Below are 19,474 nucleotides of genomic sequence, written 5' to 3'. Positions count from 1 at the left end.
ATCATTGGAGGCGCCCATTTCATTTGATAGTAATGCGACTACATGGTGATCTACGAGCTTTGGACGAGTGGTTACATGACGTGTACAAGCTTGCGAATGTCAATATATATTGGACTTGGCTAATGGTTGACATACGAAGACCGTTGAAAGCAATACATTTTTTGGGTAAGTAATATAAACATAGCTCGCAGTTAGATAGTTGTAATTTTCTGGAAAAAATATTCGAAGGCACATTTCCCACATAAATAGTGGGTGGACGCAATACATGACATATGTATTGTTGCCACACAAGACTCCTTCGACGATAAGAACTGCTTTTGATGGTGACGGGCCTTCGAACATGTGGTTTGGGCCTCCCTTGGTTAATGATATGTATACAATGACAATAGGTATTAGGAGGGTTGAAAGAGGATTTAGCACACGTTTTTTTTTAGAACTTGGATAGTAATGTTAGAATGAATCCGAAGGTCCGAACACAAAGATGGAGGCATCTCTTAAAACATATAATAATGACCAAGATATGATAAATGGGGCTCGAAATCAAACTCGTAGATTTCTTCCCTTTGGGATAAAAAGACTTTTAACATTCCTCATGGCAAGCAATAGATTTTGCCACTCATTTTAAGGACTTGATGATAATAATAGAGAAAATACAAAATTTTTATGAATTTGGCCAAGAGGATTTTGTTTCCCTTTCGAGTATTTATGAGGTCTCTTTATAGGATAGGGTTAAGGGCAAGTAGAGCCTGAAAAACATAGACGTGTGAGGTTTGGAATTGCAAAATTGAGGCCAAAAATTGGATGCGGTGGGGTGAGAGTTATAATCGAGATTGCACTAGTAAATGATGACACAAATCCTCATCAACATTGTAGACATCATGTTCTAGAATTAAATGATGACACAAATCCTCATCAACATTGTAGACATCATGTTGGCGAATATATCACTGATTGTCTGGAAAAAAATTATAGGTAACATTGGGAAAGTTTGAAAAACTTAAAAAATATACAAAAATAATCATTTTTTTAAAGATCTAAGGCAACAACATAATATAAAACATTTTCAAATAATTTTGAAAAGAAAATTGATATCTAAGATTTATAAGACGTCTAATGATACATCACACATCAATATTGAATCATGTTCGAAGTCCTAATTCCTAAGCCTCAAAATATGATAAAAAATTATAATAAATGTATCTCATCACTATGAGTAATCTATAATGAAATAAGATATATAAAATTATAAATTATTAATTTATAGGCCAAGGTAATGGCTTGGGTGTAATTTATAAGCTAAGGTAATGGCTTGGGGATGGTGTTGGACACTGACGTCATCTAGAGGAAGGAGAATCTAGACTCCATTGTTCTCTATTGGCTAAGTCCAAATTGTTGTGTTTGAGTCCACAAAGGTGGTGGCACACTCCTAGTGTCAATAACTACCTCTTGTAAAGGTGTTTCCTGTAGAACATTTTCCTCTGCTACCACATTTTCCCTCATTACCACCTCTAACACACTTTCCCTCACTACCTCCTCCTGTCGCTGTTGTAAAAATAAGATATATAAATTATTAATTTATAGGCCAAGGTAATGGCTTGGGGAGTAATTTATAAGCTAAGGTAACGGCTTGGGGATGGTGTTGGACACTGATGTCGTCTATAGGAAGGAGAATCTACACTCCATTGTTCTCTATTGGCTAAGTCCAACTTCTTGTGTTTGAGTCCGCAAAGGTGGTGGCACACTCCCAGTGTCAATAACCACCTCTTGTAAAGGTGTTTCCTGTAGAACATTTTCCTCTGCTACCACACTTTCCCTCATTACCTCCTCTACCACACTTTCCCTCACTACCTCCTCCTATCCCTGTTGTAACCAATCAAGGGTTGAGTCTGTGACTTGCCTCCCAGTCTCAATCTTCTATGCAATAGTGTTTTGAATCCCATCCAACAAAATGGCCTCCATGAAGTGTTTTATGTAGCTGTCTCCTAGGCTACTTGGGAGTGAGAGCAGGGAGCGACATTTTCAAAAGCTTTCGGGTTGGGAGCGGTTTTTATATAGTATATATTTGTATATATTTTGATGCATATATGTCAACAAAAGCATGTAGAATAATAAATTAGTGATAAAAAACATAAAAACATGGATTAAACCATATAACATCATTCAAATTTTCATCAACCACAGGTCCACAAATTACAAGTTCTCATTTATATAGCATGTAAGGGTGCACATAACCAAAATAACATCGATTACAATCCATCTTTGAATCAAAAATACATCAACAAATCGGCTCTAGATGGCCTCTGGCATCCAAAAAAATCATGCTACAACAAATACCTACATATCATCAAAATCATTGCCTACCTTGGGATCTTTGTCATTAATATCACCCTCTAAGCATTAACATAATATAGAAGAAACGTAGCATGTCAAGTCAAGATTTTGTTTGAGTGATGGGCACATTTTGTTCGACAACTAATGTCACTAACATCAAGGTACGTAGATTGCTTGGTGCTCTTGATTAAATGTGTTCCATAACCTGGTACATGACATAATCCAATGGAAAGATTGCAATCCCCCCAATCGTGAATTCCTGAAAAACTGATAAGTCTGCTAGATTTTGAGTGAGATCTAAATTTCTAATTTCTCCATATGAAATCCAATGAGGTCGAAACCACTCTCAAATGTCGAAAGTCATTTCATGGTAATGTTAAAATTTTAAGTAAAAGGATGAAAATGAAAGATAAAGGGGAATGTCACTTTTACTTTAAAAATTTAACATTACCATGAATTGCATATAAATACTAGAGCCATATGCTTGAATATTAGGCTGCCCCACCAAAAAATTCTTGTTTCCAATCTTCAACAACTCCCTTTATTGCTTTTGAATTGGCAAGGAGCATAATTTTTTAGGAAGTACACTTCCAGGGTCACTCCCAATGTGCTTCAACTTAATGCATGCTTTGGGAGCAGATTCAAGGGGGGTTGGATGCTCCCCCACAACCTTGGTTGTCTCACCCATGTCATTAAGATGCTAGAATTCCAACCTATATGAGGGCCATAAATTACAAGTTATAATACATAATTTAGAGGGTGACAAGGCATAAAATTATAATTTACATTGTTTAGCTAAGCACTTGAATGGAAAGATTTTCTGAATTAGGTAATTTTAAGGCATAACTTGTCTACTAGACATCTACAACAAATATGAGAGACATAATTAAAGAAATTCAAATTCAAAAAAAAGAAAAAGAAAGAAGAGACATTGAAATTTGGAACAAAATAAAGCTTGCTTGGCATTTTGATTTTCTTGTCCTGAATGATCATGCCAAAGTCAAATGTTCTAGGGGCTATCCTATATACTTCCATTTATTTAGAAATCTCCACATGTTCTTGCAAACTCGTCAATATATTTTGAAACAATCTGAAGAATCCATCCATAGCCATAGCATCATATCTTAATGTTAAATTTCTTGAAACTCTGCAACTACTTAGATGAATTACTGAAAGCATGGTAACTGAAAACTGAAACCAAATTTACCTTTACCAAGATATAGAGTTTCTTAACAATTTATGAGCAATGGAAAATAATCAAGAGATAAAAACACATTCACATAAATTGACATTGTTTACCCAAGAAACCTAGAAGGAAAAACCTGCTTTCTTTATTGTGGTATTTTATTAATAGTTCGTGAGCATTGGATCTATTACGATTCACACTTCTTTCTGCAGCTAGCAATCTGTTTCTGAGAACACAATTGTTCTCCTGCTGAATAGCCTTGACTTACCCTTGCAATCTCTGATCCCTGCTCCTATTTCCTTGCGCAAGTCCTATTTCCTAGCACAAATCTTGGGTCCTATTTCTAGCACAAATTCCATATTTCCTTGCATACTTGCGGCCTCCTATATCTTAGGAGCAAGCTCAATTGTGTACACACAAAGAAAAGAATATGATGATCCTATGCCTTCATCCTCCTCTTTATAGACCTAATTCGAGCATGCAAGAAGGCCTAGCTCAATTTAGAAGTTCAAGTTTTGATTGCGAGTTAACTGAGAGTTCTACTCGTCCTTTCTCCAATCAACACTTGGAGTCTTAACTCGTTCTCTCTCGAATCAACATTGAAGACTACCTCATTCTAATTGAACTTGTAATTGCCACTTCGTCCTGTAGTCAAATTGAAGAAGACTCCACGTAACTGAAGCTCCAACACTACACATGCAATCTTGATGATGATTCTAGTAAATTGGAAATAAACTCATTGTAACTAAAATCTATCTCATGATCTCGCATTCATGCTAGAGAAAGACAAATCGAGGTCTTCACTAGCTAAAGCACAAGATGGAAGACCTTCACTCGCTACATCTTCAACACTCCCTCTTAGTGAGGAAAGGATTCTCTACAACTCCCAACTTATCTCTAAAATAGATGAAACCACCTCTTTCCATTGCCTTGGTCAAGATATTTGTTGTTTTTTCCTCTGTTGGAATGTGCGATAGCTTCACTATCCCTTTCTGCACACAATCTCTGAGATGGTGAAACTTGATCTCAATATTCTTAGAGAAATCATGAAATACTAGATTCTCAGAGAGCTTAATGCAACTCTGATTATCATAGTGTATCACAGTGGGTCCATCCTCTGCTTGGAAAGTCCCACAAGCAACTTCCTCATCCATATAGCTTCACATGTTGCCAAACTGGTAGCCATTTATTCAGCCGCTGCTAAATTGGGTGCAATTGATCCTTTGCTTCCTGCTAAACCAGGAAATAACTGTTGACCCAATGTTGAAGACACAACCTGAAGTACTCTTCTGATCTGTGGAGCTCCCTACCCAATCTGCATCTGTGAAGCCCTTAAGCCTCACTCCATCAACCTATCTGTACCATAATCCATAATCTGTTGTGCCTTTGAGATATCTCAAAACATGCTTCGTAGCAACCTAATGAACTTTGGTTGGATCCATCATGAGCCGACTCAACTTGTTCACTACAAAACAAATATCAGGTCATGTGTTAACTAAGTACATCAATGACTTGATGAGTTTCCTGTACAATGTAGCATCTACTCGCTCTGCTCTGCTTGCTTCCACCTTCCTCCAGTTTGTGATTAGAGGTGTTGTCATGGGCTTGCAAAACTGCATATGGAGCTTCCTGAGAATCCTGTAGTGTAATTCCCTTGTCCCAAGAAGATTTCCCTATCACCCTACCATACCTCCAGCCCGAGGAAATAATGCATAAGCCTTATATCCTTCATCTCAAAATATCTTGCAAGATTTGCCTTACAATCCTGAAACAAGTTGTCTACTCTAGTCAATATAAGGTTGTCAACATACAACACTAGAATGAGTGGTGTTGTTGCACAAAATGTCTAGGCACCGTGACAAGGGCTCAGATCGGGGGCTATCACCTTGATCCCAAATCTCTCCATTTAAGTTGTCTCCCTACAATAGACTAAGCGAGGTAGACCCTGTAAAAATGAAATGAAAGACTAGTTGGGAACTAACCAATCCGAGAGACACAGTTGAGTGACCAAATACTTGTTTAGATTTAACAAGACTTAAATGATTTGATTTAAACAATTGATACCAATGTCTTATGGAGTCAACTATCCTGCTAGGAAATTTAGGACCAAGTACAGGATGAACAACTGTTGTTAAGTAAAATGTTATTATGATGAAAAGAGATGCAAGATTCGATTAGCAAAGGGATGAGTGAGTAGTCTTGAGGTAAGATCGTTTAAGGCTCAAGTGCTTAGTATTGATTAACTTTATGACAAGAGTACTTAATGAAATAAAGAGACAATCTTATACAAGACAAAGTGACAAATATCTCAAGTGCCAGTAATATACACAAGATAACCAAGATGACCACAAGATATATGCTCTTAAAGAAAGATCACTAATATGCCAAAATTTTTTAATAACCATAAGCCAATAATGATATTAATATCAAGAAAGAGAACTAGAGCATTTATCCAATTTATGCTTCAACGCCAATTCTTCAATAAGATTATCAACGCTCCCTTTAGACAATTAGGATTCTTCCAACATAATGTCAATGATAGTTAGATTCAAACCATTTAATTATCTGCAGATTACTCAATATTATGCAAATGGAGTAAATCACCTTCAATGCTACTTAGCGCAAAAAGAATTATATTTCAATGCAATTACTATTCACAAGTTAAGGCACGAGAAATGCTTCAGAAAGTTAAATATCAACTATTCCCAACTTAAATGTTTTTTAGGGCAGTGAGCTTATATTTGTGATTTTGAAGTAGGAACTCAAAAAACAATAGACAATTAGGCCCGAAATCCAAAATCCAAAAAACCACTAAAATTTGTTGATGTAATCTGTGCAAACAACTGCCCTTACAAATGAAACAAAAGAACATATATTCAGAGATGATATCTATGACAACAGTTATGTTTACAGAGACCATAAGAGCACAAAAAAAGAAAAAAATTTATGACAACAAAGAAATGCTTACTGCAAACAAATATATCAGTCCTCTGAAAACTTGTGACAGTCACCTTCACAATGATATTAGAGCACTTAATTTTCAGAAATTATTTTTAGGACAACAGTAAGAAAAACTTTAGGACAACAAAAAACAAATGTTATGACAACAACAATATGACAATGAAAACAGTTAGCTATCAACGCTATCTTTATGCCAAAAATTTACCGAAAGTTTTCCAAACATAGCCACATGAATTATAATTTTTTTTTAGTGTGTTATGATGTGATTTCCAGAATTATATCAGATCTGATATACTTATTGTGAAAATTTGTGAGTCTACACATCAGAAATCCTACTGCAACCATTGGTTTATCATCTCCTACTTGTTTTTACATTCAACAAGTTATTGAATTATTTAAACAACGATGAAAGCACTATTGCAGAGTACACATATATACAGATCATGAACTGAAAATAGAACGAGACAAATACTCAAGGAACACCGTTATTTTTGGACAAACATCCTCGGAAAAACCCAATGGGGGAAAACCGATGCAATAGCTTTGAGGGTTTTCTTTTATTGAGAAGTAGTTCTGATTATAACTCTGGATGCCCTCTCGTTTATCCAGTTACAGAGATAAAAATATATTGGCAGAAACCTAAGTGAGATTACCTCACTTCACTCGGCAAAAGCTCTCCGTTCTAGCAACTGGATTGGCTGTCCTCGGCTACAATTGCGTTGCCCCTTTGCAGTAGCTGTGTGGGCCTGGGTGGAGCACACTGGGACACTGCGTCAGCATTGCGCTGCCTCTTGGAGCTCTAACGCTAGCCTTCTCGGCTGATCCTGCTGCTCCCCAGCTGAATTCGGATTTCTGCTGGAGGGTGGCTCTACCCCAGCACTGAAAATGCGTGGGCCCTTCTTGGCCTCATGTCAGTCTCCCTGGGTCTGCACTGCCTCCTCTGGCGTTTCTCTGCCTCTCTCTGTTGTGTATTTGAAGTCTTGGAGAAGATTCTCCAACCTCAACTATCCCTGCCCCTCTGTTGCAACATATCACTCATTCAATTTTCTCAGCAAACCACGCCCCAGAAAAATTGAACTGACTGATCTCTCACGTGTATCTCCAATTGACCCTCAAGCCTACTCTTATACTTTTCTTCTTGATGAATCAACGGTCGAGATTAACTCCCTAATCAACAGCGAAGATTAAAACAGACTTGATCGTCGTCACCTAAACCCATATTCTTATTAATACCCGTTAATATTTTTATTTTCCTAAGTTTAGACTTAGGAACCCATTAAAAATAGTAATTATTTTAATAACTCCTCATCCGGGTGGAATTTATCCAAACGATTTCTGGGTTCTAGAGATCTCATGTATTTTAGCCCCTCCCCAAAATTTCGGATCCAGAGCACATCCGATGCTACCCAAAATCAACACTCCCTCTTAGCGAGGAATGTGCTCTAGTAACACTTCTCAACAGAAGTACTACACTGATCCACTGCATCAGTCTTCTGTGTTGCTGATTCTTGCCCTGATATCCTTCATCCACTGCACTGCTGCTTCCTGTATTGCTGCCCATGACTCTGCCACTGTCACTGCCAGTGTTGTGAAAATTGCGATATTATCGTTTTATCGCGATTTTTTTCAGCAGAACGAAAATATAACGAGTTTTATTCGAATATATCGCGGGTATTTTTTTTTGTCCATTTTTTTGGAAATTATCGCGATAAAATTGGAAATTATCATGGGAGTTCGCGGCAGCGAGGTTTTATAACGATTTTTTGGGTTTTTTGTGAATTCATTTGCACAGTCACGCGCGCGGAGGGTAGAGGAGCATTGGAGAGGCGTGGGAGACATTGCTGGAGAGGGTTTGAAGCTTTTCCAAGTGCTTAAAGGAGAAAATCAGGAGGAGGAGACCGATTTCTCCACAGAAATTGTATGGGGATCAATTTTTTTTCGTTTCATTTTTTTTTAAACATTGTTTTTGTATTTTTTCATTGTTTTTGATTGGGTAACTTGGTATGGGCACCAATTTTTTTTTGTTTTCATTGTTTTTAAACATTGTTTTTGTATTTTTTCATTGTTTTTGGTTGGGTAACTTGGTATGACTATGGGCACCAATTTTTTTTTGTTTTCATTGTTTTTAAACATTGTTTATGTTTTTTTCATTGTTTTTGGTTGGGTAACTTGGGTTTGGAATCTTGGATTCTTGGAATGGTTGGGTAACTTGGGTTTGGAATGGTTGTTTTTGGTTGGGTAACTTGGGTTTTCATTGTACAATGTAAAAATTAAAAATTAAAATACTAAATTGTAAATTTGTAACTTGTAAATACTAAATTGTAATCCTTATTTTCCCATAGGTTCACAACTTCATCGAAACACCATTCAAGTTTGCAACTTCAAAGTTCAAAAACAAACATGCCAAGGAAATTGGATCCTTTCTGGGAATATGGTGAACCTAAAGCTCCAAATGATAGACTAAACTTGACTTGAAAGTTGTGTGGCCACCCTATGTCCGGGGGGGTGTACAGGTTGAAGTTTCACCTTTCACAAATCCCTATAAATGATGTGGGGATTTGTTCAAATACAAATCCTGAACTCATCCAAAGAGCCATGAAAGCATTGGAAGTTTTAGACCAGACTAGAGAGGCCAAAGAAGAAATCAAAAGGCAACTAAAAAGGTCAGCTGAAGCAAGTGGCACTGGTTCTACTGCAGCATGAACCAATTTGGTAGTTGCCACATCATTTTTTGTTCCTCGAACCACACCTGGTTCACAGCCATCTATTAGTTCAATGCTAAAAAGAACTGAGAAAGAACAAGCTGACAAGTCGCTGGCAAAATTTCTCCTCTGGAGTGATATTCCTTTCAGCATTGTAAGGAATAATCCATTTTTCCAACTTGCTGTTGATGCTATTGCAAGTGTTGGCCCAAGGTACAAAATCCATTTTTATCATGATTTCAGAGGCCAGATTCTTCAAAATGAAAAGCTTGACTGCACCCAAAGATTGGAGGATTTTAGGGCATCATGGGCACAAACAGGATGCACTGTTATGTCAGATGGTTGGACTGACCAAAAGGGGAGAACCCTTGTAAACTTCTTGGTTAGTTGTCCCAAGGGGACTATGTTTATCAAATCTGTTGATGCATCTGCACAAGTCAAAGATGCAAGAACTTTATGTGATTTGCTAGATGTGTTTATTTTAGAGGTGTGTGCAGAAAATGTTGTCCAAGTCATAACGGACAATGCTGCAAATTATGTTGCTGCTGGCAGGATGCTTATGGACAGGCATCCTACTTTATTTTGGACACCCGTGCTACACACTGTATTGATTTGATGTTGGAGGACATAGGGAAAATTCTCTTTGTCAAAGATATTGTTGATTCATCCAAAAGCATTACAAAATTTATATATAACCATACATCTGTGCTTAGGTTGATGAGAAGATTCACCAACAACAAAGAGTTGGTGCACCCCGCCATTACACGGTTTGTCACCAGTTTCATATCTCTTCAATACCTCTTGAATTATGTGGGATGTGAAGAGAATGTTTCTTTCAGAGGAGTGGTGTGCTTTGCCAATGAGTCGCAAACCAGAGGGAGAGGCCGTATGCAGACTAGTTTCATACCAGGAAGACTTTTGGGCGGGAGTGCAGGAAGTGTGTGCGGTTACTGAATCTTTGGTAAAGGTTCTTCGGTTGGTTGATGGTGAGAAGCCTGCAATGGGCTATTTGTATGAGGCCATGGACCAGGCCAAAGAAGCCATTCAGGCCTACTATGATGATAAGAGAGATGATGGGTTTCAGAGAAAACTCCTCCTATGGGGAGTGATTGATGAGCGATGGAACAACACATTCCATCGTCCCATTCAAGATGCATGGCTTTTCCTGAACCCTGCATTTTCTTACGCACTGGGTTTGCATTTGATGCTGAAATCAAGGATGGATTCTTAGCCTGTGTCCAGAAGATGGTGTGATCTCTAGAACAACTTATAGAGATCTCTAAAGAAATTGAGACATATAGGATGGCAGGTGGCACATTTGGCTTTGAGATGGCTATCATTGATAGGATGATTAAAATGCCAGGTATTTTTTAGTTTGTAACTTTGTTTCAAATTTCATTGTCTCTTCAAATTCCATTTTTTCTTATGTTTATTTAAAATTTTATTTAAAATTTTGTAGATGCATGGTGGAGAATGTATGGTGGCAGGGTACCCCTTCTGCAAAAGCTTGCCATTCGCATCCTCAACGAAACATGTAGCTCCTCAGGATGTGAGCGCAACTGGAGTGTATTTGAAAAAATACACAACAAGAAGCGCAACAGGGTAACACTTAAACATTTAAAATATTGGAAATTTCCAAATAAATTTTTGAATTCATTAAACAATATTTTTTTTATAATTATTAATTATTATTTCACGATCTTTGTACAGGTTGGAGTCCCAACGACTTAATGACATGGTCTACGTCTACTACAATCTTCGATTATGGGTGAGGCAACTTGAGAGGACACCTGATATGGAGGCTATCTCATTGGATCAGATTGACACCACTGCTGCATGGAGGGTTGAGATCGAGAGGCCTCTCATGGAGTTTGCTAATGATTGGTTAGCGCAGGATGTAGTGGAGGGGGAGGAGGAGAAGGAGGAGGAACAAGCTCCTTTAGACTCCCTCTGAGTCCTGATTTCCTTCACCCCAATCCTCCACCCAAATGTCGAATCACTCGTCTCCAATCCTCCTTTGCTGTTGCAACCTGGATCTAGATTCCTTTGGCTAAAAATTTGTCAAGGTAGTGACTCCCTCTACCTCGGCTCTGTCTCCACAGACACTGTTCTACACCAACAACAACAACGTCCCACCAACTTCTCAGATCAAATCTGCTCTGCTCCCCCAGCCCTGGCAACTAAAGAGTCTGAGCTCCTCTGGCTCTACGCAATCACTGTGTGAGCTAGATTAGCTCCTCATGGCCACTGTGCCACTCCTTCCTGGTCCGGAAAGATGACGTGGCTCTCTGTGAGCCTGATCTGCCCCTCTACTTCTGCGCTGGCCTAGACCGTTGACGCAGTTACTGCGTGGGCTCCTCCCAGCCACTGTGCCACCCTCACCTGACTCAGAATGCTGACACAGGCACTGCATGGGCCTCTGCGTCACCACTTCTGCACTGCGTCACTCTTCCTTTGCGTCTCTGGCTCTGGAATAGCGCTGTCACTCTGGACAGTTGCCTTTCTGCAACAAATTCTCTGGATCTCTTGGTTGGTGTCTTCAGTCTCCTATGATCTACAATGCTCTGATACCATATGAAAATTTCTGAATATACACATCAGAAATCCTACTGCAATCATTGGTTTATCATCTCCTACTTGTTTTTACATTCAACAAGTTTTTTAATTATTTAAACAATGATGAAAAGACTATTACAGACTACACATACATACAAATCATGATTTGAAAATAGAACGAGACAAATACACAAGGGACACTGTTATTTTTGGACAAACGTCTTCGGAAAAACCCATTGCGGGAAAACTGGTGCAGCAGCTCTGAGGGTTTTCTTTTATTAAGAAGTAGTTCTGAATACAACTCTGGATGCCCTCTTGGCTATCCAGTTACAGAGATAAAAATACATTGGCAGAAACCTAAGTGAGATTACCTCACTTCACTCGGCAAAATCTCTCCGTTCCAGCAACTAGACTGGCTATCCCCCGCTACAACTACGCTGCCCCTTCACAGTAGCTGCGTGGGCCTGCGTGGAGCACACTGGGACACTGCGTCAGCACTGGACTACCTCCTCTGCTTCCTGGAGCTCTGATGTCAGCCTTCTCCGCTGATCCTGCTGCTCCTTGGTTGAATTCAGATTTCTGTTGGAGGGTGGCTCTACCCCAGCGCTGAAAGTGCGTGGGCCCTTCTTGTCCCAACATCAGTCTCCCTGGGTTTGCGTTGCCTCCTCTGGCTTCTCTCTGCCTCTCTCTGATGTGTATTTGAGGTCTTGGAGAAGATCCTCCAACCTCAACTATCCCTGCCCCTCTGCTGCAACAAATCACTTGTTAAATTTTCTCAGCAAACCTTGCCCCAGAAAAATCAAACTGACTAATCTCTCAAGTGTATCTCCAACTGCTCTTCAAGCCTCCTCTTATACTTTTCCTGTTGATGAATCAAAGACCGAGATTAAGTCTCTAATCAACGGCTAAGATTAAAACAGACTTGATCCTCGTCACTTAGAAGTTTCTCACCCATATTCTTATTAATACCCATTAATATTTTTATTTTCCTAAGTTTAGACTTATGAACCCATTAAAAATATTAATTATTTTAGTAACTCCTCATCCGGGTGGAATTTCTCCAAACGATTTCTGGGTTCTGGAGATCTCATGTATTCTAGCCCCTCCACCAATTTTCGGAGTTAGAGCACATCCGATGCTACCCAAAATCAACACTTATAACAATCAACAATTAAAATATGAAATAGGCTTAATGATGGATGCCCAACTCAAGAATGTAATTCCTTAATGTATTAGACAACTTAGGAACTAATTTTAGGCTAGCCCACATGAAATTTTGCCACTGTATATTTCAGACTTCCGAAACAAAATTATTCGAAGATAACAGTCACCAAAAAATGTAGATCTAGGCCAAATTTTTGATACCCATCAAGCACGATCGACTTATTAATGTATTTAGCAATTTTTTTTTTGTTTCCAGTTAATTTCAAACCACTTGGATGTGTTTTTTACCACTATTAGAAAGATATGTGACTGCTGTAGCAAATAGTGAGGAAAAAGAGGGTTTAGAGATCAAACCTTAGCCCCTAGGCCTTGAAGATCACTTGCCCAAGTTACCAAAAAAATTTCAATACCTAAAACACAAATTTTTACTAATTTTTCTGCAAAAAAGCACCAATGATCAACTTCAAAAAATTTACATATTCGGTTCAGAAACAGAGCAAGGGGAATCTAGGGCCATTGAGGGCTCGCAGTAGGCCCAATAGGGCCAATGTTTTAAAAAACGGCCGAATCGAATCCAAAACGGCCGAGTTGATCCGAGTCGTTGGGATTTTCTGTGACTCGGCAGAAAAAACGGAACGGGAGGCCGAGTCCTGACTGACTCGGCCGAGTTATTGCACGACTCGGTCAACCCGGCCGGTTCTGCAATAACTCAGCTGAGTCAATGAATGCGGCTTGTAACCCCAAAAAATGAGATTTTTCATATTTTAAAAAAAAATTTAACTGTTAGCTGAGTGTTGGGGACTCCAAGGTGTTTTCTAAATTACTTAAATGAAATTTGGGGTCCATTCCCCTCTCCTAGTATTGATATGCTATTTAAATTTCTTGGTAATGTTAAATTCTTAAAGTAAAAGTGACATTCTCCTTAATCTTCATTTTCATCCTTTTACTTAAATTTTTAACATTACCATGAAATGACTCAGGATGTTTGAGAGTGGTTCCGGTGTCATTGGATTTCATATTGAGAAAGTAGAATTTTAGATTTCATTTAAAATCCAGTAGACTTACCAGTTTTTTAATATTTCAGGATTGGAGAATTGCAATGTTTCCATTGAATTTTGTCATGTATTAGGGTATGGAACTCGTATTTAATCAAGAGCACCAATCCCTCTATGTACCTTGATGTTAGTGACATTGGTTGTTGAACTCCTCTGGGATTCGCTCCCAAACCAGGAGCTTCTGAAAATGTCGCTCCCGCTCCCGTTTTCGCTCTCGCTCCCCACTTTCGCTCCCGCTCCCAAGAAACACTGAGCCAGATAATGTTGGCAACTCTAGCTGTAGCCAGTAGTACTGGTCACAGATTTTTGTTGCAGAGGCCATTTATAGCCTCCTTGGTTGTGTTTTTGTTTTGATCTCTATATCATCATCGTGTATGTATTGGACAGTGCACTAGGTGCCATTTTGATATAATGGATATATTCATGAGCCTACTTTGATCATATGTTGTCTTCCATCTATATTCTAATGTTGTGTGTTTGGAAACATGAATGAAAATCTTTAAAATTATGTGTTTTTATAAAAAATAAATATTTAATGTATTTTTTACAACGATCGAGTCATTGAAATCGAGCCGGCCGAGTCGATACCGAGTCGGATTCGGAGTTGGAGTTTTAAAACATTGAATAGGGCTAGCGTTAGGCTAGGAGAAGGTAGATATGGGCTTAGGAGCCCCAAAACTTGAAACCCTTGTTCTGAAAAAATGATTTTGCTTCAGATCTTCAGATTTGTTGCAAAATCTTCAATGGTTGGCCTTGCAAAATTTTTGGAAACTAGATCTTGCCCACCAGAGCCTTGATCTATCTTAAAAGGCAAAACTTTCCTCAAATAATCTCAGATCTGAAGCCTTTAATGAAAGATCTTATCGTTTCTTCCCTACAAACAAAAGTTTGAGGCTAGATCTTGCCCTGCAGGGTCTAGATTTAGTTTAGATCTGAAGATCTCCTTGGTTGATTTTTCAGATTTATTCTTGCAAACAATCTTTGAGCCTAGATTTTGACCTCCAGGGTCTAGATCTGACTCAGATATGAAGATTTCCTTGGTTGATTTCTTAGATCTATTCCCGCACAAGTGAAAAGAGAAAAACCAAATACCCAGTATGTACAAAATAGAGAAAATACCAAAACCCAAGTGTTAAAATTCAAAATTATGTTACAAAATTTCAAACCTACACAAGTAAATACAGATCTATTCAAATAATTTACAGATTTATATAAATAATTTACAGAACCCCAAAACCCAAGTGTTAAAATTCAAAATTATGTTACAAAATTTCAAATCTACACAAGTAAACGACAGATTTATTCAAATAATTTATAGATCTATATAAATAATTTACAGATCTATCAGATCTGAGGAGTATGAGTCCAACTTTGCTCCCAGATCTGTAGATCTTAAGGTTCTTTCTAGCCAAATCTAGCTAGTTAGCACAATTTTTTGAAGATAAATAATCTTTTAAATTTTAGGTACTACCCTAGAAAATCCCTACCAAATATATTTCGTTAGATAATCTCAAAGTTTGAATTCGGATGGCTCTCCAGATCTTAAGTTTCGGGAGTCAGTTGGTCCAATCGAGGACTTCCCCAAATACCCAAAATCTTTGAATAACGCTGACTTATGCACACTTAAAATATAAGCAGTCAAATTAATAGAGGTATAAAATAACGATGAAACCTTCAAAGATTGGAGATACCTGCCAATCAAATAAAAATTGAAATGCTATCTTAAAACCCAACAATTTAAGCAAGATACTTGTGCAATAAATTGATTTACAAGAGCTATTAACTAACAACTTATAAATAAGATCAATAAAAAATTAAACAAACGTTATCATAAGATACCAGAGAGGAACACTGCTATCAAGTAAAACCCCAAATACTTTGTGTTGTATTATTCCATAAAAGTTTACAAGAACTTTAAGAGCTAGTACACAATCAAAAGATCGAACGAAAAACAAATTGACACTGACCTCTAATTTATAGATAAATTCTCCAACGACTAGTTGGCTTGATCCCTGTCAAAGTAATCTTGACCGTTAAAAAAGATTTAATTATCTTTTAATCTCCTCCGTCAAAATTATTTTATTTTTTTTAGAAAATTTGAATTTTTCATTTAATTGAATTTTAATCAACTCAAAATTAATTATTTTGAATTAGTTCCTCAAAAAATTGACTTTGTTTTAACTACCAAAGCCCAAGGGTCTAAAATCTCTTGAAATTTTCAATATTCCCTTGGTCAGGGACCTCTAAAAATTAATTTCTTTGGGACCCACGAATTTTTTAATTTGGAGAATTAATTTTTCCTAAGACACAAAATTAATTAAATTTTTGGTTTGAGATTTTAATTTATTTTTGTCAAAAAATTTAATTAATTAACTTAAATTTGACTTTAATTAATTAAATTTCTAGCTTAAATTTTTTTTAATTTATTAATTGACACATGAGGGGATTAATAATTTTTCCAACCCTCACATAATTTAGCCATGGTGTCTAAATATGAGGGACCATGCACTAAAATATATTTTTACATGAAGACTATACATTTTAATACATGAAGGGGGAAAACCCATTCGTTATAGACCGTCAACATTTACCCATTTCTGCGACACAAAAAATATAATCTAGTAGACCAAGTGACTTGTAATAAAATAATTTAACCAACTGGCGTAAATTATTTCCAAGTCACTTTACAAAGACTCGATCTAAAACTCTAGAACTTGCTTAAGATCTTGACGACAAAATCCATCCTAGCTTTGGGGTGAGGGCGGAGGGAAAAACTCTGCCGATTCTTTGTGTCTAGAGACAGATGAATCAATGAGACAAAAACCTCCTAGAATGCAAATCGTCACCAAAACAATAGGTTTACCTACGTTGTTACATACAGACGTGGTCATGCTAGGATTATTTACATTATACATATGTAGAATGGGTTGATATCTTTACAAAAATACCGACTGATGATGAAATATGAAAGGCGCGAACACTAGGACAAGATAAATCCCTTCTGCAAAAAAATGGGTGTACTGCTATGGGCTCGTTGACACAGAGTGGTCAACAAGTGGAAGTCCTCCAACCGTGATGTAGTACAAGTTGGCATCCACCTCACTCTTATTGAAGCCCAATCCTTGAAGGTAGCTATCAATGCGAGTGTACCATGCTCTTGGTGCCTGCTTGAGCCCATAAAGAGCTCTCTTCAACAAACAATCATGAGTGTCTCTGCTGAAGGTGTCAAACTCCTTTGGTTGCTCCATATAAATCTATTCCTAAACCATCTCGTTGAGGAATGTTGTCTTCATGTCCATCTGGTGGATCTTCCAGCCCATCTGAGATGCAAGTGCCAGAATCATCGTGATGGATGAATAACAAGCCACTGGGAAAACTTCTCATCATAGTCAATGCCCTCAACCTGTAAGAAGCCCTTGGCACAAACCTGGCCTCGTACTTCTCCACATTACCATCTGCTCCATGCTTCACCTTGTACACCCAGCGTGAGCCTACCATTGATTTGCCCTCTGGTCGTGGCATAATCTCGTAGACATTGTTCTTCATGATGGAGGAATATTCCTCCACCATGGCGTCCCATCAAACCTACTGAAAGGTTGCCTCCTCATAACAAGAAGGCTTTGTGTACAACAACTTAATCATTAGTTCCATATATCTTGTGTACCTTTGTGGCTGTTTGCTCTGCCTGAACATAGAGCTAGGAGTCTCAACTCGCTCCAAGGCCTCCTGAACTAACCTCTTGGCCCACTTGGCTCTCTTCCTTCCTATCCTAGGATTTATTGATTGAGTGGTTGCCTCCACTCATCCTGGTATCTCCTCTTCATCCTGTAATAACTCCTTGTCATCCTACTGTGCGACCCTCTTGCCACCTGGCTGAGACTCAATCTGTGATCTCAACTGAGGCTCCTGCTTGGTAGCAAGTAGCTCCTCCTCAGGTAATCCAACCCAATGTTGCATGAAGCAGGGACGTTTTTTGGAAGCGGATCCGTGGAAGCATCATTTCCCAAAAATCTAGGAAGCAAAGTGTCTCAGAAGAGTCTACTATATATATTATATATATATATTTTTTACATTTATATTAAAAAAAACATCCAAAATACCAAATTAGTTGTAGAAGACATGAAAACATGCATATTTGTACATAAATCAAGATAAGATATGGCATCCATTGTACATCAATGATTAATTATTCGAGCATCAACCATCTAGATTCTAGAAATTACAAACATACATCAATTTTTTAAGCATATCATAAAACAAAACATTTAGAAGATAAAATCATCAAACATTCAAGTAACGAATATGACAAGTGAGCAATTGTCAAAAGGAGTCATGTCCAAAATTCAAATACTATGTTTACAAAATAGGCCACTTGGCCACCACTGAGACTCAAGTAAACATTGAACTAGGAAGAGTAAGACAAAAAAGTTGAAATTTACAACAAGACTACAAGTCAAATCTATGACAAAAGTAGTAAACTGTGAATATATATACTAATCTCTCTTCTTTCCACCACGAATAGTACGTGAGTATCCACGTGGTGGCAATGAAGAAGATGGTGACTTTGGAAGTTGTGGCAGTGGAACTGATGAAGATGAAACCCTTGTTGTTGGTGTTGAAGCATGGAACTTGGGAACCATGGGATCAGATGGGCGTGGCATCTCGACTCCATCATCATCATCCTGGATAGAGCATCCTCCAATTTCTCTAATCGCAGCACTCCATCTTCCAAATTGGGCTCCTCTGGATTTTTGTTCCAAAGCTTAAGATATTTATTAGTCTTTGCATCATCATAGTAATGGGACAACAATCACAAGTTGTAGTGACATAAACGAAGCTCTCTACCTGGTCTAAATTTAACCTGTTCCTTTTGACATTGTGGATGAAAACATTAGAGCTACAACACCTATTTGCAAAAGAAGTGTTTACCACCTGTGATAGCACCTGCAATGCCAAGGTTTGTAGAAGTGTAGTAGCACCTCCATGCATGTTCCACTACTCAAGAGAAGATAAATTCTCTCAATCTCTAATTGCATGCATGCTCTCAAATGGACCATTGCTAATCGTATAGTTGCTCAAATGTTTCTGTAGGATGGAAGGCTCCTCCTCATCAAGGACTATTGATTTGGGGTAGCATCGGATGTGCTCTAGCCACGAAATTTGGTGGAGAGGTTAGGGCACATGAGATCTCCAATACCCAGAAATGGTTTGGGCAGATTCTAAACAGTTTGGGAGATATTAAAATAATTAATGTTTCTAATGGAGTCCCTAAGTCTAAACTTAGGGAAATAAAAATAGTAATGTGAATTAATATAAAACTGTGTTAGAATGGTCCAAAAGACATGGATCAAGCCAAATCTAATCTTAGTCGTTGATTAGGGACTTAATCTCGACCGTTGATATGTCAATGAGAAAAATATAAGAGGAAGCTTGAGGGTCACTTGGAGAATACACTAAAGTGATCAGTCATTCTATTCTCTTGAGCGGGGTTTGCTAAGAGAGATAGAATCAATGATTAG

The 19,474-nt window shown here is 38.0% G+C and overlaps 1 protein-coding gene across 2 annotated transcripts in view; it reads left to right on the top strand.

Annotated features, from left to right (window-relative positions):
* LOC149147053 (zinc finger transcription factor YY1-like) overlaps nucleotides 1-19,474 on the top strand; it is a 261,512-nt gene that overhangs the window by 230,613 nt on the left and 11,425 nt on the right. The window lies entirely within an intron of this gene.

The sequence above is a fragment of the Pinus tabuliformis genome, chromosome 9 (genome assembly GCF_031772625.1).
Source record: "Pinus tabuliformis cultivar Carrire ecotype Pingquan chromosome 9, CPIR1, whole genome shotgun sequence".
Taxonomy (NCBI): Eukaryota; Viridiplantae; Streptophyta; class Pinopsida; order Pinales; family Pinaceae; genus Pinus; species Pinus tabuliformis.
This window is presented reverse-complemented; position numbering and strand designations above follow the sequence as displayed.